Raw genomic sequence first — 23,603 nt, 5'->3', positions numbered from 1 at the left:
TGTTTTAGTTCTATATTCCTGTTCAAATAGGCATTCTCCATTTGAATTTTCTTAAACACCAAAAGATCTTTTTCAAACCATTTTAACTTGTCCTGCACTGTGGATTCTGTCTGGGAACATGAAGAATCCACACAGTTACCCACAGTAAAATGTAATCTGTTCTCCTTCCATATTCCATTGCTCCCGATGGTACACTGATTTGCAGAACTTTGTCTTTCTCCATGATTTTCACTCTCCTGGTTCATCTCCTGGTTCACCTGACCAAAAGGTCCGGAGTTAACATTATCAATGGAAGATGGTGAGGGCTGGGAGAGTGGAAAGCCAAGGCTCCCAAAAATGTTACCGGCACTAGATTGCTTGTCCATCAGGGTTTTGATTTGAGTTGTATGTACCGCCAACTGCTGATTTATTTGTTGCAGAAGGTTGAGAATTTCTCCATTCGAGGTAGGCTCATCCATCCTGCTGGCCCAAAAACCAAACCACAAGTAAGATTCTAAAACCAAGTAATCCAATCACCAGCAAAAGGACAGGAAAGACACGTGGATTATCTTGATGGGATGAACTCCTTATTTTTGGACGGGAGTTACGAAGAAAGTTCTTTGAATGAAATAAAGGTGGCATACCGTATGATAGACCTATTATTGGATGACATGTTATATCAGGGGAAAATTGATGAAAAGGAGTATTCTTACATGAAAAATGAACATCCCATGGTTTCTAACATCTTTAGAATTCCAAAAATACACAAGGGACTAGTTAACCCAAAATTTAGGACTATTGTGGATAGGAAGAGGTCCAAACATGCTTTATAAGTAAATATTTAGATCAGAATATGCAAAAAAGTTTGAAAGTCTTTACATATATTAGTATGGACTCTTGGCAGTTGTTGGACAAGTTTAATGGGAATGAAGTTACCCCTGATTTAATAATGGTTTCTATACATGTATGTAAACTTTTTTCAGTAATACCTCATGACAAAGGGTTAAATTGAGTAGAACAGCAGTTAAACAAGACCAACATTTTGAATTGGGATGAGGTGAATAAGTTCATTGTGTTGATGGAGGTAGTATTAAAGAACAACTACCTTCATTTTGAAGGGCTGTATTACAAACAGGTCAATGGTGTGGCAATGGGGGCAGCGTGTGCCTCCATTTTTGCTAACTTGGTCATGTCCTTCTGGGAACAGGAGTACCTGATGAAAAGTCCCTTCAGGTCACAAATAGTGCATTACACTAGGTTCTTGGACCACCTTTTCCTGATATGAAAGGAAACTGAGGCTAGCCTAACAGAACTTATGTGGTTCATTAATGAAACAGTACATTTTTTGAAATTTACTTTTGAATACAATAAGGTTATGATCAATTATTTGGATGTTGACCTGGAATTGGATCAGGTGAACAAAAGGTTTGTAACTAGGATCTACAGAAAACCAACCTTTTCCAGTTCCTATTTGGACTACAGTAGTTGGCATCCGCACCATCAAAAGAAGTCCGTAGTTAAGGGGCAGATGGTGCGGGCTGCTAGAATGGTTAGTTCACAGGAAGAGTCCCTTAGTGAATTGGAATTCATTATGCAGATGTTTAAGCAGAGAGAGTATCCAAATGGTATATTATATGATGTTAGTATTGAAGTAAAAAGTAAATGTGACCAAGGTATCTACAAGCCCATTTTGGGGAATGGAATGTGTGGACCTCAGGGTGGAGTAATGGAAAAATCCAACACTAGTATGAGTTTAATAATCACCTATAATGGTGTGGTAAATGCAATTCTTGACATTGTTAAAAATAATTGGGAAATTTTGCAGTCTGATGCAAACATTGCTCAAAAAGTGGGAAAAGCTCCCAGATTTGTATTTAAAAAGGACAGATCCTTGAAAAACATCTTAGAGACCAGATTTGTATTTAGAAAAGACAGATCCTTGAAAAATATCTTAGAGAGGGGGTTAGGGTATGACACATGTAATAGGAGAGTTGGGAATTATAAATGTAATACATGTGTATACTGTTCATTCATTGTTGAAACGGGGAAATTTTAATATAAATGGTAAGGTGATCTGCAACAAGGGGCATTTTAACTGCAATAGTAGCAATGTGATTTATGTGGCAAAATATCAAGTTTGTCACATACTTTATGTGGGCAAAACCTGTAGAAAATTTAAGGTAAGAATCGGAGAGCATTTGGGGACATGAAAAATAAAAGAATCATCAGTGCTCTCTACAGGCATTTGCAGGAATGTCAAGGACACCAGTTCAAGTTTTTGGTGATTCAACAACTACTCAAGGATGAGCAGGGTAGAATTTTGGATGTACATTTAGATATACTGGAACTGAGGTGGCAATTGTTTTTAAATGCATCTCAGTATCCAGGTATAAACGAGATGATTAGCATCTCTAGTATTTTAAAACTGCCCAATATTTTAGGATAACAAGTTTAAATTATTACTTCCTTTTTAAAGGTCATGATATTGGTGTCATGGAAGCATGAAATTTATGTTTTTAAAGTAATGATTGATATGATATGTTTTATACAATATTAATTTCTCTTTCAATGCACTAATCTTTTCAGGCAAATTGCTCAAATTGTTTTATCTGCTTAATTGGGGTGGGTTTATAAGTGGCTGGGTGTGCTTTTTGGTTCATTGTTCTGAAGAAGTCCCTTGAGTGGGGAAGAAAGCACTAAATTTGGAATAAAGTGTAGAATTTGTGCCATTTTGCGGTGTCTTTCCTGTCCTTTTGCTGGTGATTGGATTACTAAGCTTAGCCAATTACCCCATGTGAGAATCAAACCCTGCACCTTGCATCTGTAAAGTAAATACCTTAGCCCTTATGCTACCCTCCTACCCCACCACAGGTGTCAGATGATTTTGAAAGTTCAAGAACAGGGCTGGATCTTTGCTATGAGTAGATACCCAAGTCATGTTTAACCATACCGTTATTAAGTCAGAGCCTACAGTCTGTAGGTTGGAAAGTAATACTTCAACCCTTGGGACAGATTTTTATCCCTAGAGCTAGCAGAGAAATGAGACAATAGTTTATTGATGACATTATATCAATCATTTCTTTACGAACCAACACAGAATAAGCTACTTTATCAATAGAGGGGAATTTATCTTGTCTGCCTGACTATACAGTGTTTGTAGTCAGTGAGCCAGTTTGTATTTAAAAGCTTTGTAAAGTCCTTGCCTGTCATTTAAAAAACAGTAGGAGCAATGATTTCAGCCAAGGTGTTCTGGCCATTAAGAGTGCCCCATTCATTGTTTGCTGTTTGAAGAACGAAAAAAGGCAACAGAAGCCCTTGGAAGTTATCTTGATTCACTAAACTGTGAAACTGCCAAATCACTTGTATTATTTCAACATTTCACTAGAACCACTCAAAGATCATATCATAGCTCCCCTGCTGTCCCTAGGGGATAGGCACTGCCTTGGTCTTATTTCATTTCCCTCAGTCTTCATGCTATCAGCTTGGAGGAAGGAGTACCCTTTGCCCAGTAAAAAAACTCTACCCATTTCCACATCTGATGTATTCCTCTATGCTTCAATCCATCAAGTCTTAGCTTTCCCTTTTCAAGAAGAGGCAGTTTCCTTTCCAGCTCTTTGCATTTCCTTTTAGGTCACTGACCGTAGATCTTTTCATTGGTTTCCTAAAATGGAGTCGAGAATTGCAAGCCTGACTACTGGAAACACTAAAATTCACCTCCAAAACATGAAATACCAAAGATGCACCATGTTGATTGCAACCTCGAATCCCAAAAACACCCTACTGCTCCAGACCCAGGAACAAGAGCTAATATGGGTCCGGAAAGGGGGCAAACTTGGAATTCGAAATTACTTGCCTTTGGTATTCTAACCTTTGGTGTCCTCTCTTCTGAAATGTTCAGGTCGAGCTTGCAAGCCTCAACCACATAATAGGAAACCCCTTTCAACATCTTGTGTATAGTTAATAATGTCCATTTTGAACCTTTCTATGGGGTTTATGTAGAAGTCTTAAGTGAAATTGTCTTTGTACAGAAACTCAACATTTTCATGTTCTTTGAGTTGCATCAGGTTGGAAACTCCCTTAAAAATACATGAGACACAGTGCAAAATCCAACATTACAAGATGTCTGCAACATTAGCAGTTTGATGAAATGAGTACAGCACTTTATCTCACAGAATAGCAAACAAAAAAAAAAACATAATGTTCACCCATATTCATTTTCTGACAGGAGCAATTGGAAAGTTCATCAGCAGCCTGTATAAATGAATCCCATATAAACGGTGGTTATTTTATACCTGCCATATTCACAAGACTAAAAAGATCACTATTTTGTCTATGGGAAAATAGAAGAGATTTGATTGTCTCACCCTGTCTTTATACTGGGTTCCTATTGTTTATTTGAATGCTTAGAATTGCAATGCTGTTTTGTCGAACTTGTTTATGCAAAATGGCAAAATTCCGAAAAGCACGGCATGGCCATTTCCTCCACTGTAGTATAATCTCGGAGTTGGTATATTTATAGGGGGTGTATGGGGGATACAGCCTCCCACATTGGGAGATGTGGTGGGCAAAGCCCCCCACTTTATTATGTGTTTGGGTTCTTTTTTTTTTTTTTTTACGGCACGCAATCAAACATATTCTTGTGTTCTTCAGCATCAGTGACACTGTCCCTTAATTCTGGACTGTCCAGAAAAATTCTGGACTGTTGGCAACCCTATGTCCTAAATGCTTCAGTATAAAATGTTGTGCAGTGACTAGAGAAATCTGTCTGTCTATAATGAAATCTCCTATATATAACCCTTATGAAAAAAAAAAAACTCCAGCGGTTCTGGTACATCCATCTTGCACCCAGGACCCCATTTATACATTCAAAATTCAAGTCACAGGATGAACATTTACAGCAACAGTACAAAGATGCAAAGAGAATACCTGACCCAGAGTAAGAGGAACAAGCAGTCTTCACAACAATCGCTTAAAATAGGAGTCTGCAGTACGTGTAAATTGCATTCCAAAACTTCAAAAGTAAATATTTAGTTTTAAAACATAAAAATAAAAATATAGTAGATTTGGTCACTGAAAAAACACAGATTTATTCACTTGAGATAAGTGCTTTCATTGACAAACATTAGATCATCTTAACCAGTGGGTTCTGATGCGGTCACCATCATTTTCTGCCTTTTCACAGTTGGTAAACAAATGTCAGTGTGGTCCCTTAACTTAAAGCCTTTTAGGACAGTGGACATTAATGTGGTCCTGTTATACTCTATAAACAGCACATCCTGTTATACTCTATACACAGCACACTATAAGAAATCATAGAGTATCACAGCACTCAATCACACATCACATAGAGTTCAATGGGCGCTGGTGTGTTCCCATAACACCCCACACAAATCACTTGAAGATGTCACAGCATATAGTAACACTCACTCACACATCAAATAGAGTTAAGTGGGTGCTGGAGTGGTCCAGCCCTTACAGACCTGTACAGGACATCACTGGGAGCTGTTGTCATCCCAGTCCTTCACAGCCCTGATTGATATATTTGTTGGTAATAATGTGGGTCATAGTATGATCCCATTACCCACAGCCCTACTCAACAAGTCACTGGATGCTGATATGTTCCAGTAACTCACAGTCCTGTTCAGTATGTCAGGAATTACTGCTGTGGCCACTTTCATACACAGCTCAGCTGAGAAGGCCATTGGGTACTGCATATAATGCTTTATTTATCCTCCTATTGTTTTGCTTTGTAGAATATGAGGAAGAAGACATTTCGTTCAAAGAGAAGGATGAGGAACCAATTATTAGTGAACCATCAGATAAAGACCTTGACTTAAAAGACTATAGAGATTGTTCATTTGAACGTAAGTAGCATGATTTTTCTGGACTTTTTTATATGGAGGCAATTGTAAATTTGAGGATCAGAATTGGTTCAAGGTAGAAGTATGAGACCTAAAACTACAATATTCTAATAATTTAACTCTATACACAGCACATCCTGTTATACTCTATACACAGCACATCCTGTTATACTCTATACACAGCACACTGTAAGAAATCACAGAGTATCACAGCACTCAATCACACATCACATAGAGTTCAATGGGTGCTGGTGTGTTCCCATAACACCCCACACAAATCACTTGAAGTTGTCACAGCATATAGTAACACTCACTCACACATCACATAGAGTTAAGTGGGAGCTGGTGTGGTCCAGCCCTTACAGACCTGTACAGGACATCACTGGGAGCTGTTGTCATCCCAGTCCTTCACAGCCCTGATTGATATATTTGTTGGTAATAATGTGGGTCATAGTATGATCCCATTACCCACAGCCCTACTCAACAAGTCACTGGATGCTGATATGTTCCAGTAACTCACAGTCCTGTTCAGTATGTCAGGAATTACTGCTGTGGCCACTTTCATACACAGCTCAGCTGAGAAGGCCATTGGGTACTGCATATAATGCTTTATTTATCCTCCTATTGTTTTTCTTTGTAGAATATGAGGAAGAAGACGTTTCCTTCAAAGAGAAGGATGAAGAACCAATTATTAGTGAACCATCAGATAAAGACCCTGACTTTAAAGACTACAAAGATTGTTCATTTGAACGTAAGTAGCATGATTTTTCTGGACTGGACTTTTTTATATGGAGGTAATTGTAAATTTGCGGATCAGAATTGGTTCAAGGCAGAAGTATGAGACCTAAAACTGCAATATTCTAATAATTTGCAAGAAAAGCATCACTATTGTTCTACTTATTCTAATTTCTGTTTTCAGTACTTTTGAGTATTCTCCTTTCTCCGAAGTATAGAGATCTTAAGGGCAGTTTATTTTAGCAGCAGGTGCGATAAAGGGTGCAAATAATTTTACAGTGAGTTTTGAGATTACCTCTTTAAAATGTTAATCATACTTTAAGGTTTACATTTCTGTCAATCGCAATTTCAAGTCTTGCATTTGTGCTTTTTAGAATCTGATCAAGAAACTAAATAGATACTGCCTGGTTTCTGGTGTAGAGAGGTTGAGCCCTGAGTATGACCCAAATGACACTATTAGTACATACAAATTTTTTCTGGAGACAGTCTTGTTGTAGCAAATTAGGTTTTATTTACAAACAGGACAGTTGCATCTTGATAATCACAAAGAAAAATACATTGGACAAATAAAATCCAAGAATCAGCAGTTCAGCTTAGGTGATCCCTTTGGAATTTTCTCCAATAGAATTCACCCTTAGCTGATTGTTACATAATTCAACAAAATACTGTTTTTATCTAAATTACAACGCAAAGTGTGTTGCCATTATGGAAAAGTCTTCACATACTTCTGAAACTCTCAGATCCAGTAAATTTCCTTATTCCTCAGAATACTCTATTCAGTAGAATTTTTACCATATTAACCGGGAAAAGCCAAAAGAAGAAGAAGATCATAGAGCAAGGTCATAGCACCTGCAATGTTCTTGTCTAACAAGGTTTCTATTTATGTGCAACTGACAATGCTCTGGTCACATTAACAGTTAACAGGAAATAGGAAATACACCCAGGGATCACTTCTGTGTGTCTGCTGGAGAGTGGCACAGGAAAATAACTTTCTTGGGTGGCGTAAGCTATGGAACCTTGCTGGCTAGGCTTACATAGGCCCTTGGGCCGATAGCCTAGTACCTACCTATGAACCTATGAACAAAGCACGATTCTGTTCTTTTTATCTCTACGTGCACAGAAGTAGTTGTAGAGTGATGTCTGAAATACGTTAGTGGAACACAATTATATTTTATTTCTTAGCTTGCACAGAAGTAATGCCTGAAATAATTCTTCTTAAACTAATCCATCCTGGGACATCTAGCTAGAAGTCTCTGTTAATAGACCCAAGTCCAGATTAATAGGTCAGGCACTGGAGGAGTTGGTCAGGAGGCAGAGTGTTAGTGATCTACATCAACTTACACATACCAGGAGAAGGGAGGCAGTCTGCTGTATCACTGGGTGCCGGGGATGGAGCAGTTTGTTGCATCACTGAGTGCTGGGGATGGAGGTGGTCTCTTATATCGCAAGATGCTACAGGACCTGGATAAGAGATTGTAGCAGATTTGTGCATTGTCTGCTGGTCTTGGAGTTGTTGCCTCCTGAAATGGATGAGCATGGAAGCTCACATGTCCTTCCTGTAAAGGGGAGACATTTCATTACTTTGTCCATGACAAGATGGAAAGTAGAAATGTAATAATGTAATTGTTTCAAACTTTGTATCATAAAACTCTGTTTCTTATATAGATTACATAAACCTTTCCTGTGTTTTTTGTTTTTTTTATTTACTTCTCTTGGGCATACACAGAAATGCAACTAGCTGAAATGGGCTCTCACCAGAGTTTAATACTGGAAAACCATTGTTTTTGCATAGCTGTTGATGATCCTAGTTTCTTAAAAGCGTCAAGAAAAAATGATGTGCAGTGACAATATAAATGTGTCTGCATATAGTGGCATCTCTTATGTGTAATTCAACACCATAACACTGATGACTTTCCCTCCAGGCTTGCAATCACATTTAGTGGTATTATTGTAAAGTGTATTATTTTAGATTTCTTTTGGTTAAAGTGAGACAGATATTATAAAGACCAAACTGTAGGTGCATTGCCAAAGCTCTGAAGAATGCATATGGGTTGCAAACATTTGCACCAGTACTCATCCCCTTAAGATGATTCATGTGCTTAAGTATCAAAGAAGTTAAGTGTAATAACCTGTTTCCAAGAACTAGATTTGATTGCAGTGAACTTAAATATGGTGCCTCTGCTAAGCTGTCTGAATGAACCAGAATTCAGATACAGCAATCCATACTGCATCTATGCTTTCCAGTGCTTTATCAGTGGTGATTACTTAATGGAATCAAAGAGCTTAATAAAGTTATAAATGGTCCACCTTGGTACAAAACCTTGCATCTAAAGCATTGTACATTTAAATAAAATAATAGGACATACAGTGGTAAAGACTTATTTTAGGCATTCTGATAAAATAAGTAACATTTTTAAAGTATCAGACCCTGTATGTTATGAAGTATTGATGTATCCTCCTACCACCTATAGCCCTTATCTGGATGGCAGTTACTGCTGTGGCTTTTTCACATACACATGCCCTTAGAGTAGACTGTTGGGTGATGGAATAGTCATTCTTGATAACTCTCCTAGTGTCATCCATGCTTGATATGCTATCTAGAACTGGAGGGGCCCCATCATTAACAATTATTTTTAATATACGGTACTGTTAAAAGCCCAGATACTCTGACTCCTTCTCAGTAGATCATCTGCCACTTATGTAGCCCTTTTTAGTGGCAGTCCTTTTCAGTATGTTGAGATCCTGCTGTGGTCCCCATCACTCGCAACTCTGCTCACTAACTCATCTGGTGCTGGAGTAACTCCATCCTTCACTAACAGTCCTTTTTGGTAAATTGGGGTACTGGTTGGATTCTATCACAGCCTGGCTCAATAGATCATAGGTACTAGTAGATTAGTAGGTACTTAAAGTGCCCTTATTACTCAGTGTCCCTCCCTCTCAGTAGGTCAGTGGGTAAGGGGATAGCTGCATCCACTGAAATACTTACTTAGATGTTGCACTAGCTGTGGGTTAGGTTCCAGCTCTCTCAGACTTTTCTGAGGAGCGCAGTGTGTTCTGATGTGGTTCCCCATCAATCTATCAATCTCAGCCTTTTCACAATTGGTAAATGAGTGTCAGTGTGGTGTCCTCACTCAAAGCCTTTTAGTTCAGTGGTCATTGGTGAGGTCCCATCATACTTTACATAGCTCATTCTGAGTGGTCACAGAATATAATACCACTTAGAGATCACATAGAATTCAGTGGGTACTGGTGTGGTCCAGCCCTTACATGCCCTATAGGATACCACAGCCCTACTCAGTAAGTCACAGGGTGCTAGTAAGTCCCAATAACTCGCAGTCCTGTTCAGTAGGTCAGGAATTACTGCTGTGGTCAGTTTCATACATAGCTCAGCTCAGAAGGCCATTAGGCACTGCATATAATGCTTTCTTAAACCTGATATGTTTTTCTCTGTAGAATACAAGGAAGAAGACATTTCCTTGAAAGAGAAGAATGATGAACCAATTATTAGTGAACCATCAGATAAAGAATCAGACTTTAAAGACTATGGCAATTGTTCATTTGAACGTAAGTAGTATGATTTTTCTGGCATTATTTTATACAGAGGTAATTGTACATTTGGAAAAGTGGATCAGAATGGGATCAAGGCAAAAGTACGAGACCTGAAATTGCAATATTCTAATGATCAGCTCAAAAAGCATCACTATTGTTCCACTTATTCTAACTTCAGATTTTCAGTACCTTGGAACACAGTCCTTTGAGGTATGGAGATCTTAAGGATAATATATTTTAGCAGCAGGTGTGATGACAGGTACAAATAATTTTACAGTGAGTTTTTAGTTTTCCTCTTTGAAATGTGAGTAATATTTTAATTTTCACATTTTTGGGAATCACAATTTCAAGTCTTGCATTTGTGCCCTATAGCTTTTTAAAATGAGGTCAAGAAGCAAAGTGTATATTGTCTTACTTTCTCGCATACAGGGCTGTAGCACTGAGTATGAGACAAATGACCCTGTTAATATGAACAAATTTTTCTGGATTCTTAGTCATGTTGTAGCAAACAGGCTTTATTTACAAAAAGGATAACAGCATCTTGATAATCACAAAGCAAATCCAGTCATATCAGGCTAATGATTAGCATTACACACATAAAGTACAAGAATCAGAAGTTCAGCTTAGGTGGTCCTTTTGGAATAGTCTCGAATGTAATTATTACATAATTCAATAAATTGTTGTTTTTATCTACATGACAGCACAAAATGTGCCATCCATCTGGAAACTTCTTCACATACTTCTCACACTCACATCCAGTAAATTTCCTTATTCCTCACAATACTCTATTCAACAGAATTTTACCATATTATCATAGAGTAAGGTCATAGTATCTGCAATGTTCTTGTCTAACAAATTTTCTGTTCATGTGATACTGACAATGCTTCTCACATCACAGCTTAAAATTAACAAAACATGGTTATGCTCTTTTTATCTCAGCTTGCACAGGTGTTGTTGTGGGATAATGTCTAAAACAATTTCATGGAACACAATTGTATGTTATATCTTATCTTGCACAGAAGCAATATCTGAAATTATTCTAATTAAAGAAATCCATTCTGACACTTCTGCCTCGAAGTCTCTATTAACAGACCTGAGTCCAAAGGCTGATCAAGAGGCAGGGAATTAGTGATTTACATCAACTTACCTGTGGTAGGTGAAAGGAGGCCGTCTGCTGCATCCCCTGGTCCTGGGAAGGGAGGCAGGTTTCTGCATCACTGTGTACTGAGGATGGAAGCAGTTAGCTGTACCACTGAGTGCTGAGGGTGGAGGCAGTTTGCTGCATCACTGGGTGCTGGGGATGGAGGTAGTCGGCTGTATCACTGGTTGCTACAAGGGCTGGAGTAGAGAAAGTGCAGGACATTGACCAGGGATGAGTATTGCCTGCTGCTCTGTGGGTATTGCCTCCTGAGATGGACAAGCATGGAAGCTCATATGTTCTTCCTACTTTGTCTATCGTAAAACAGAAAAAAATGTTTCAACCTTTGTATCATTAAGACCTCATTATTTATATGGATTTCATAAACCATTCCTATATGTTTTCTGCATCATTTACATCTCTGTGTATGACCCAGCCACACACAGAGATGTAGCTAGCTGGAATGGGTTTTCAACAGAGTTTAATACTAGATAACCACTGTTTTAGCACAGCTATTGATGAATCCTAGTTTCTTAAAAGTTTTAGGGTAAAATGTTGTGCAGTGATTGGAGAAATATGTCTGTCTATAATGAGATCTCTTATGTGTAACTCAGCACCATAACACTGATGACATTCCCTCAAGGCTTGTAATGACATTTGCTGGTATTATTGTAAATTGTATTATTTTAGATTTCTTTTGATTAAAGTGAGACAGATTTTATAAAAAACAAACTGTAGGTGCAATGCCGAAGCTCTGAAGAATGCATATGGGTTGCAAACATTTGTACCAGTACTCATCCCCTTAAGATGCCTCATGTGGCCAGCTGACAAAGAAGTTAAATGCCGATAACCTGTTTCCAAGACCTACATTTGATTATCATGAGCTTAACTATGATGCCTCTGCTAAGCTGTCTGACTGAACCAGAATTCAGATACAGCACTCCATACTGCATCTGTGCTTTCCAGTGCTTTATCAGTGGTGATTATTTAATGGAATCAAAGACCTTACTCAAGTCAAAATAGTCCACTTTGGCAGGAAACCTTGCATCTAAAGCATCATGCATTTAAATGAGATAGTAGATAGAGATTGCAGTGTTAAATAAAGACTTACTTTAGGCTTTCTAATGAGCAAAATATGTAACATTTTTAGAAGTATGAGACCCTGTATGTTATGAAGTAAAGATGTGACCACCCACCACCTACAACCCTTACCTGTATGGCAGTAACTGGTGCAGCCCTTTCACATACACACTGTTGGGTACGGGGGCATAGTCATTGTTATTAACCCCTCTCCTGTGATCCATGACTAGTAGGGTATTTAGAACTGGACAGCCCCCATCATTAACAGTCATTGTCAGTATACAGTACTGTTGTGGCCCCAAATACTCAGACACCTTTTCAGTAAATCATCTGGCACTTATGTAGCCCCTTTCAGTGGCAGTCCTTTTCAGTATGTTGAGATCCTGCTCTGGTCCCCTTCACTCACAGCTCTACTCACTAGATCATCTGGTGCTGGAACAACCCCATCCTTCACTAACAGACCTTTTTGGTATGTTGGGGTACTGGTTGGGTTTCATCACAGACTGTCTCAGGAGATCATAAGTAGTAGTAGATTAACTGGCTGTTAAGTGCTCTTATTACTCACAGTGTCCCTCCCCCTCAGTAGGTCAGTGGGTAAGGAGATAGCTCCACCCACTCAAATACGTACTTAGATCTACTGGCTTCGGGTTAGATTCCAGCTCTATCATACATTTCTGAGTAGCATGGTGTGTTCTGATGTGGTCCCCATCAATCTCAGCCTTTTTCTGTTGGTAAATGAGTGTCAGTGTGGTCTCGTCACTCAAAGTCTGTTAGGACAGTGGTCATTGGTATGGCACCATGATGCTGTACACAGCTCACTAGAAGAGGTCACAGCGTATAGTAACACTTAATCACACATCACATAGAGTTCAGTGGATGCTGGCATGGACCAGTTCTTACAAACCTGTACAGGTAACTTACAATCTTGTTCAGAAGGTCAGGAATTACTGCTGCCTTCATTGTCATACAGAGCTCAACTCAGGACAGTTGGTATTGTATATAATGCATTATTAAACCAAAATATTTTTTCATTCAGAAATATCAGAAGATGTTTCCTTTAAAGAGAAAAATGAGGATCCGATTATCAGTGAACCATCAGATAAAGAGTCTGACTTTATAGAGGACGACAAGTATCCAACAGGCCGTAAGTAGTATGATTTTTCCAGCTGCATTTCACACAGAGGTAATTGTAATGGCTACATCTGAAGGAAAATGAGGATCAGAATGGGAACAAGGCAGAAGTATAAGACATGAAATTGGTATCTTCTAATGATCAGCAGAAAAGGTGCCAGTATTGTTATATCTGTTTTAACTTCACATTTTCAGTACCTCGAAGTATTCTCTTTTCTATTTGGTGCAGAGATCCTAAAGTTAAGATAACTTAGCAGCAGCATTGATAAAGTGTGCAAATACTTTTGTAGCGACATTTGATTTTCTCACTATAAAATTTGAATCATACTTTAATGTTCACATTCCTAGGAAACAGAATTTCTGGACTTACTTCGAGTCCTGTAGCCTTTTAAAATTATATCAGGAAATGAAGTGCACAGTGACTGGCTTTGTGGTATTGAGTGCTAGAGCCCTGACTATGAGCCAAATTACTTGCATTCAGATTAGTGGCTTGGCAACTGAAGGAGATGGTCAGGGAGGTTAGGACTTATTGGCTTACATCAACACACCCATGCCAGGTAATAGGCTCTGCTGCATCACTGTTCCTGGGAATAGAGGCAGTCTGCTGCATCACTGTGTGCAGGGGAGTGAAGCAGTCTGCTGCATCATTGGGTGTTGAGGAGTGAAGCAGTTTGCTGCATCACTGGCTGCTGGGGAAGGAGGCAGTCTGCTGCGTCACTGGGTGCTGGGGAGTGAGGCAGTCTGCTGCATCACTGGGTGCTGGGGAGTGAGGCAGTCTGCTGCATCACTGGGTGCTGGGGAGTGAGGCAGTCTGCTGCATCACTGGGTGCTGGGGAAGGAGGCAGTATGCTGCATCACTGGATGCTGGGGAGGGAGGCAGTCTCCTGCATCAGTGGGTACTGGGGAGTGAGGCAGTCTGCTGCATCATTGCATGCTGGGGAAGGAGGCAGTCTGCTGCATCATTGGGTGCTGGGGAGGAAGGCAGTCTGCTGCATCACTGGGTGCTGTTGAGTGAGGCAGTCTGCTGCATCATTGGGTGCTGGGAAGAGAGGCAGTCTGCTGCATCACTGGGTGCTGTCGAGTGAGGCAGTCTGCTGCATCACTAGATGTTGCCAATTGAGGCAGTCTGCTGCATCACTGGGTGCTGGGGAGGAAGCCAGTCTGCTGCATCACTGGGTGCTGAGGAAGGAGGCAGTCTGCTGCATCACTGGGTGCTGGGGAGGAAGCCAGTCTGCTGCATCACTGGGTGCTGAGGAAGGAGGCAGTCTGCTGCATCATTGGGTGCTGAGGAGGAAGACAGTCTGCTGCATCACCAGGTGCTGGGGAGGGAGGCAGTCTGCTGCATCACTGGGTGCTGCGGAGGGAGGAAGTCTGCTGCATCACTGGGTGCTGGGGAGGGAGGCAGACTGCTGCACCACAGGGTGCTGAGGAGGGAAGCAGTCTGCTGCATCACTGGGTGCTGGGGAGTGAGGCAGTCTGCTGCATCACTGCATGCTGGGGAAGGAGGCAGTCTGCTGCATCATTGGGTGTTGGGGAGGAAGGCAGTCTGCTGCATCATTGGGTGCTGGGGAGAGAGGCAGTCTGCTGCATCACTGGGTGCTGGGGAGTGAGGCAGTCTGCTGCATCACTGGGTGCTGGAGAGTGAGGCAGTCTGCTGCATCACTGGGTGCTGCGGAGGGAGGAAGTCTGCTGCATTATTGGGTGCTGGGGAGGAAGGCAGTCTGCTTCATCAATGGGTGCTGGAGAGTGAGGCAGGCTGCTGCATCACTGGGTGCTGGGGAGTGAGACAATCTGCTCCACCACTGGGTGCTGAGAAAGGAGGCAGTCTGCTGCATCATTGGGTGCTGGGGAGTGAGGCAGTCTGATGTATCACTGGGTGTTTGGGAAGGAGGCAGTCTGCTGCATCACTGGAGGCTGGGGAGGGAGGCAGTCTGCTGCATCACTGGGTGCTGGGGAGTGAGGCAGTCTGTTGCATCATTGGGTGCTGCAGAGTGAGGCAGTCTGCTGCATCATTGGGTGCTGGGAGGAAGCCAGTCTGCTGCATCATTGGGTGCTGGGGAGGAAGGCAGTCTACTGCATTACCAGGTTCTGGGGGAGGGAGGCAGTCTGCTGCATCACTGGGTGCTGGGGAGGAAGGCAGTCTGCTGCATCACTGGGTGCTGGAGAGTGGGGCAGTCTCCTGCACCACTGGGTGCTGGTGAAAGAGGCAGTCTGCTGCATCTCTGGGTGCTGGAGAGTAAGGCAGTCTGCTGCATCTCTGGGTGCTGGAGTGTGAGGCAATTTGCTGCATCACTGGGTGCTGGGGAGTGAGCCAGTCTGCTTCCTCACTGGGTGCTGGGTAGGGAGGCAGTCTGCTGCATCACTGGGTACTGGGAAGGAAGGCAGTCTGCTGCATCACTTGGTGCTGAGGGTGCAGGCAGTTTGCTGCATCACTGGGTGCTAGAGGTTGAAGAAGTCTGCTGTATCACTGGGTGCTGCAGGGGCTGGAGTAGAGTGTGTAACACATTGACCAGGGATCTGTATTGTCTGCTGCTCTAGGGGTGTTGCCATCTTGAGATAGACAAGCATGGAAGCTCACATGTCCTTCCTGTAGAAGGGAGATATTTCATTACTTTGTCTTTGGTAAAAGAGAAAAAAATGGTTTCAACCTTTGTATCATAAGACTTCATTTCTTATTTGGATTTCATAAATCATTCCTGTCTGTTATTTGCTTCTTTTACGTATCTGTGTGCAACCCAGTCACAGAGATGTAGCTAGCTAGAATGGGTTTTCAACAGAGTTTAATACTAGATAACCATTGTTTTAGCACAGCTTTTGATGAATCCTAGTTTCTTAAAAGTTTTAGGATAAAATGTTCTGCAGTGAGTGGAGAGATATGTCTGTCTATAATGAGATCTCTTATGTGTAACGTAGCACCATAGCACTGATGACATTCCCTCCAGGCTTGTAATGACATTTGCTGGTATTATTGTAAAGTGTATTATTTTAGATTTCTTTTGATTAAAGTGAGACATATTTTATTAAGACTAAACTGTAGGAGCATTGCCAAAGCTCTGAAGAATGCGTATGGCTTGCAGACATTTATACCAGTACTCAACCCCTTAAGAAGCTTCATGTGCTCAGCTGTCAAAGAAGTTAAGTGCTGAAAACCTGTTTCTAAGAACTAGATTTGATTACCATGAGCTTAAATATGGTGCCTCTGCTAAGCTGTCTGACTGAACCAGAATTCAGATACAGCAATCCATACTGCATCTGTGCTTTCCAGTGCTTTATCAGTGGTGATTACTTAATGGAATCAAGGACCTTACTCAAATCAAAATGGTCCCCTTTGGCAGGACACCTTGCATCTAAAGCATCATGCATTTAAATGAGATAATAGATAGGGATTGCAGTGTTAAATAAAGACTTACTTTAGGCTTTCTGATGAGCAAAACATGTAACATTTTTAGACGTTTAAGACCCTGTATGTTATGAAGTACTGATGTGACCATCCACCACCTACAGCCCTTACCTGTATGGCAGTTACTGGTGCAGTCCTTTAACATACACACTGTTGGGGGCAGGCATAGTCATTGTTAGTAACCCCTCTTCTGAGATCCATGCCTAGAAGGGTATCTAGAACTGGACAGCCCCCATCTTTAACAGTCATTATCAGTATACAGTACTGTTGTGGCCCCAGATACTCAGACTCCTTCTCAGTAGATCATCTGGCAGTTATGTAGCCCCTTTCAGTGACAGTCCTTTTTATGTTGAGACCCTGCTGTGGTCCCCTTCACTCACAGCTCTACTCCCTAGCTCATCTGGTGCTGGAGTAACCCCATCCTTCACTAACAGACCTTTTTGGTATGTTGGGGAACTGGTTGGGTTTCATTACAGACTGTCTCAGGAGATCGCAGGTACTAGTAGATTAATAGGTTCTTAAGTGCTCTTATTACTGACAGTGTCCCTCCGCCTCAATATGTCAGTGGGTAAAGAGATAGCTCCACTCACACAAATACTTAGATCTACTGGTTGCGGGTAAGATTCCAGCTCTATCATACTTTTCTGAGTAGCATGGTGTGTTCTGATGTGGTCCCCATCAATCTCAGCCTTTTTTCAGTTGGTAAATGAGTGTCAGTGTGGTCTCCTCACTCAAAGCCTATTAGGACAGTGGTGACTGGTATGGCCCCATGATGCTGTATGCAGCTCATTAGAAGAGGTCACAGCGTATAGTAACACTCACTCACACAACACATAGAGTTCAGTGGATGCTGGTGTGGTCCAGCCCTTACAGACCTGTACAGGACATCACTGGGAGCTGTTGTCATCCCTGTCCTGCACAACCCTGATTGATATATTTGTTGGTAATAATGTGGGTCATAGTATGATCCCATTACCCACAGCCCTACTCAACAAATCTATGACCCAATAACTTATAGTCTTGTTGAAAAGGTCAGGAATTACTGCTGCCTTCATTGTCATATACAACTCAACTCAAGACAGTTGGTATTGTATATAATGCATTATTAAACCAAAATATTTTTTCATTCAGAAATATCAGAAGATGTTTCCTTTAAAGAGAAAAATGAGGATCCGATTATCAGTGAACCATCAGATAAAGAGTCTGACTTTATAGAGGACGACAAGTATCCAACAGGCCGTAAGTAGTATGATTTTCACACAGAGGTAATTGTAATGGCTACATCTGAAGGAAAATGAGGATCAGAATGGGAACAAGGCAGAAGTATAAGACATGAAATAGGTATCTTCTAATGATCAGCAGAAAAGGTGCCAGTGTTGTTACATCTGTTTTAACTTCACATTTTCAGTACCTGGAAGTATTCTCTTTTCTGTTTGGTGCAGAGATCCTGAAGTTAAGATAACTTAGCAGCAGCATTGATAAAGTGTGCAAATACTTTTGTAGCGACATTTGATTCTCCTGCTATAAAATTTGAATAATACTTTAATGTTCACATTCCTTGTTAACAGAATTTCTGGACTTACTTTGAGCCGTGTAGCCTTTAAAATGATATCAGGAAATGAAGTGCACACTGACTGACTTTGTGGTATTGAGTGCTGGACCTCTGACTATGAGCCAAATGACTTGCATTCAGATTAGTGGCTTGGCAATTGAAGGAGATGGTCAGGGAGGTTAGGACTTAGTGGCTTACATCAACTCACCCATGCCAGGTAATAGGCTCTGCTGCATGAATGGGTGCTGAGAAAGGAGGCAGTCTGCTGCATCACTGGATGCTGGGGAGTGAGGCAGTCTGCTGCATCACTGGATGCTGGGGAAGGAGGCAGTCTGCTGCATCAGTGGGTGCTGGGAAATGGGACATTCTGCTGCATCACTGGGTGTTGGGGGAGGAGGCAGTCTGCTGCATCATTGGGTGCTGGGGAGGAAGGCAGTCTCCTGCATCACTGGGTACTGGGGAGTGAGGCAGTCTGTTGCATCACTGGGTGCTGTGGAGGGAGACAGTCTGCTGCACCACTGGGTGCTGGGGAAGGAGCAGTCTGATGTATCACTGAGTGCTATAGAGTGAGGCAGTCTGCTGCATCACTGGGTGCTGGGGAGGGAGGCAGTCTGCTGCACTGCTGGGTGCTGGAGAGTGAGGCAATCTGCTACAGCATTGGGTGCTGGGGAGTGAGGCAGACTGCTGCATTACTGAGTGCTGGGGAAGGAGGTAGTCTGCTACATCTCTGAGTGCTGCAGAGCCTGGAGAAGAGATTGCAGTACATTGATCTGCGATGTGTATTGCCTGCTGTTCTGAGGGTGTTGCTTCCTGAAAAGGACTTGCATGGAAGTTCACATGTCCTCCCCATAGAAAGGGGGCATTGCAGGGCTCTTGCATCCATGAGTATGTATTTCTGTCACCAGGCCAGGGAAGTAGACCATCATCAGGCTGCCTGGATGACAGTTTCATGTCCTCCACTATTTTCCACAAGAACGTGGAAGTAAAAACTGGCCTACTTGGTCCTCAGTTTATTTATGGCAGGTTGTGGGAAATAAACATAAAAACAAAGAAACAAAAAATATAGAAAAGTCCAATAATACCAGTGTGTGCTGAATAAATGCTTCTAGAACCAAAAAATAAATCCAACAAGCAGAAGAAAGATGAAGCAACACCAGGCTATCATAAAACCAGCAACAGTTTATACAGGAAACAGGCACAGGCAAAGGCATAAGTGCTTTCGCACTATTACAACTGCTTCATCAGATGCATAAAATCGATCTAATTCAATGCCTGTTAAATAACAAAGTGAAAAAATCACATGACATCCTAGTAAAGCTCTTAAAGAGATAACATTTCATATATATGCAGTACTAACATTAAACATGTATAAAAAAGTGAATGTGTATAAAAGATGGGGAGTTGAAAGGGAGTTTGTTAAAACTCCCTTCTTATTTAAAAAGAGGATGTGCTTTCAACATTGGTTTCAATGGTACTTTATCATTAAGTCCTGACCCTGTATCTGCTCTTAATTTAATAATCCATTTGCTTTCTAAGCACTCTGTTTCATTTCTAATATCACCTCCCCTGAGACTTTCCTGCACCATATCTATAACTTGAAACCTAAATACATGCTCTGGGGAAGTGTCTGCTACATGTTTAGCGAGTGCATTCCTAACATTAGTATTTCTTATATCATTCAGGTGTTCTCTTACCCTTTCTTTCAGTCTTCTGTCCATTTTACCTACATAAAATTTACTGCAGGTTGTATACACTGCTAGGTAAACCACATGACTGCTGTTACAAGTTGCCTCCACTGAAAATGTATATACCTTGTTTTGGTCTCTGTGAAAAAATTCACCTGTTTGATCTATATAACTGCAAAAACTGCAGTTATAACAAGGTTTAGTATTATTTTTATTTTTATGAGAATCATGTTATTGTTTCCTGCTATCATACCCCATAAGACACTTGGGGTAACACAGCAGCTGACCTAAAGATTTATTTTTCTTATAAACTATGCTGGGACATTCATCTGTTATAGCTTTCAATTCTGTACTTGTGGTCATGACACCCCAGTGCTTTTTTAATAATGTCAACTACACCTTTAGAGTCCTTAGAATGTGTTACTGGTACCCTGCACCTAAGCTCATCTACCTTATTCACACATGCAGGTGGATCTGAGGAAAAATCAGGCCTTCCTTCCTTCCCTCTTCTTTGTATTACTTCAACTAGCTTATCAGATACTTCCTTGTTATCATACCCCCTCGCTACAAACCTTTCTTCTAGATCTCGCAGTTCTTTCTTAAACTTTTCCTCACTAGCATTAACTCGTGATGTTCTTATAGCTTGCTCCTTCACCACATTAATAAAAGTAAAACATGGGTACATACTACTTCGATGCAAGTGTGTTCTTGTAACAAGGTGTTCTATATGTCATGGTATCTATTGCCCCATCTTCCTTTACCTTCACTAACACATCCAGAAAGCTAACCTCTCGATCTGAACTTACTTGGTCCTGAGTTTATGTCTGGCAGGTTGTGGAAAATAAACATAAAAACAAACAAACAAAAAATAGACCTTAGCAGGTAGTTTGTTTTCCTATACCAACAGGAAGAGGATGGAGAACAGATACAAACAGGAGGTGTGGCTGGAAGAGGAGAGGAAATCTGCCCCTTCACATGTGGTGAATAAAAACAATTGACAAGCTTTATGTTTACTGTACTGTCTTCAGAAGGATCTTTCAAGTAGACTGTAAATACTTTTATGTGGTACTTTATTGTTTGCCTTTATATTCAGTTTCAGTCACATTTTATACTACAACTTGGCTACATTTACAGATGCTCATTGCATCATGTTAGGATCATTTGATTTTCAGAGGCATGATTTCATATTCACTGGGATAAATTGGCATTTTAAGTTCATGGCTGGGGGTAGAGTAGTGCTAGTTATATGCATAGCAATTCCAACTTCAAATGGCCCATTCACCATCAAGTCAGATGCTAGGCTCTTTTTCTAATCTATTATAAGTATTTCAAATCTGTCAGTAACAAAATAGTAAAGAATAACTCTGTGCTGTATCCCTTCAATACAAAGGCAAATGTGTAGCACCCATTGAGTTGTTAACCTTTAAAATCCACTTAGGTCTTCCCCATCTTATCTTGAATGTACAAGAAATTCTCTTATTGGAAAGAGCTATTTATTTATTTTGTATCATGCTATCACTTCTGTAAATACTGCCCTTATAGCAATCTCAAGTTTGGTTTCAATAGATGCAGTCTGATTGTAATATGCCTGTTCTCAAAAATAAACTGCAGATGATGGTACTGCAATATATTTGGTGTGGTTCTGTAGTAAACAGAAATAATTAAACTTTTTCCTCCATGTCCTTTTTCCCCAACTTATTAGGCACTCCCAGTCCAGGGAATTATTAAGCCCTTTCTGTTTCTTTCTCCACTGGTTGGCATTCCACGCTGGGGAGAGAGAGTCAACATGACACTTGTTCCATAAGTACTTGTATGGCACCAGCCACAGTGCTGATTAATAACTCCATGGGTTTTCATGCAGCACCAATGAGAGCCTTGATATTTACCTCTATGGGTTCTAGCATGGCACGAATCACAGCCCTGATGATTAACTCAGTAGGTACTGGTGAGGCAACAATCACAACCATGCTCTGTTGGTGTTGCTGTACTTCCTGCCACTTATAGCTCAGGTTAAAATATCACTGAGTAATAGTTGTTCACTGTCACTCACTGTTCTGTAATTCAGTGGGTGCTGATGGGGTCCTCATGTCTCTAAAGCCTTCTCTGCAGATGATAGCAGAGTCACTGTCAAATGTGGCACTGTTATATATCTCTGTGGCTTCAGGTGATACACAGACATGCTTGGTTTGCCAGTTGGTGTTAGTGTGAGCCATCACTCACAACCCCATGTGGTAGGCCACAGGATACTGGTATAGTACTATTTACTAACCCCTTTGTATGGAGTTCAGTGGCTGCAGATGTGTTCCATGTTTTATGGCTCTACAGAGCTGGCCATTGGGTGCAGCTCTCTGGAAGTTAGTATTGAAGTTTATTGCTACGAGCTGTTAATGAGTTGTTTCCGGTAGTCCAGGGTTTAAGTCCTTTAGCCTCTGTTTACCTACTGTGTAATTCCTGAATGAGTCACTTGACCAGAAAGTCTCTGGGGAAATTGGGAAATTGTGTTATGCTTCTTATTACCTAACTACCTATTCTGGGCATTCACACCCCTGATTATTACTTGAATGATAATGGTGTCATCCCATCATTCAGTGTGATACCCAGTATTTTACTGAGGTCTAGTGCAGTTTCATCCTACATGTCCTAGCATGGTAAGTCAGTGAGGTTGCTGTTCCCTTACTCACAGCCACATTTACAGTTCCAGTAGGTACTCACACATTGTTCATCACAGTTCACTTTTGGTGATAACATGATACAAAGCATCAGACCCTCGTCATTCTTGCACTTGGTACTTACCTGCTCTGTAAGTCTGTGGCTGCTAGCATAACCCCATAACTCACTGTATTGCTGTTTATTGCAGTAAGTTCAGAATATGTGCCTATCAGAGCCTTGCCAAGTATATCCTTGCTTGCTGGCATAAGTCTGTAACAGTATTTCAGAAGGAATTCCTGTGGCCTCCTTCATTCACAGCTCAGGTCAGAAAGCTAACTGCATATATAATGCTGTATGAAATATATATTATTTATATATATATATAATATGTTTTTCTTTTGTAGAATGCAAGACCTTTAATCATCTGGAAATAATAGAAGAATACGGGTCTGAAGAGAGCACTGAAACAACACTACAAGAATGCGTAACTTCAGTAAAGAGATCTGAAACACCAGTGAAACAATCGAACTATCCATTGGACCGCAGAGCATATGATTTTTCCAGTTTCAATTTCTATAGAGGTAAATCTCAGACTAATTGGAGTTAAAATGAGGATCATAATGGAAACAAAATAAAAGTGTGAGATTCAACCTGCAACCTTCTACTCATCAAAAAAGAAACTGCACCTATTCTTATATGTAGTTTAACTTCAAAATGTCATTAAGCTAGAGTACTGTCCTTACTCCAGGATACAGGGATCTTGACGTTAGTATGTATAAGTAACGGGAGTGTGGGTGAGGTTTCCTTTTTTAAAAGGCACCGGTGCTTGCATTTCTGGAGTTTG

General features: G+C 40.9%; 1 long non-coding RNA gene across 1 annotated transcript in view; it reads left to right on the top strand.

The window, feature by feature from the left end:
• The first annotated feature begins 18,010 nt into the window (after window positions 1–18,010).
• The window catches only part of LOC122812842, a 17,323-nt gene continuing 11,730 nt past the window's right edge, over window positions 18,011–23,603 (top strand). Inside the window, exons 1-2 of the long non-coding RNA XR_006366587.1 lie at window positions 18,011–18,112; window positions 23,164–23,340. This is a non-coding gene — a long non-coding RNA (uncharacterized LOC122812842). The remainder of the gene's footprint in view (window positions 18,113–23,163; window positions 23,341–23,603) is intronic.

Source organism: Protopterus annectens, chromosome 10.part0 (genome assembly GCF_019279795.1).
Source record: "Protopterus annectens isolate FY-2018-M chromosome 10.part0, PAN1.0, whole genome shotgun sequence".
Lineage (NCBI taxonomy): Eukaryota > Metazoa > Chordata > Ceratodontiformes > Protopteridae > Protopterus > Protopterus annectens.
The sequence above is the reverse complement of the archived record's forward strand: the minus strand, read 5'-3'. Positions and strand labels throughout refer to the sequence as shown.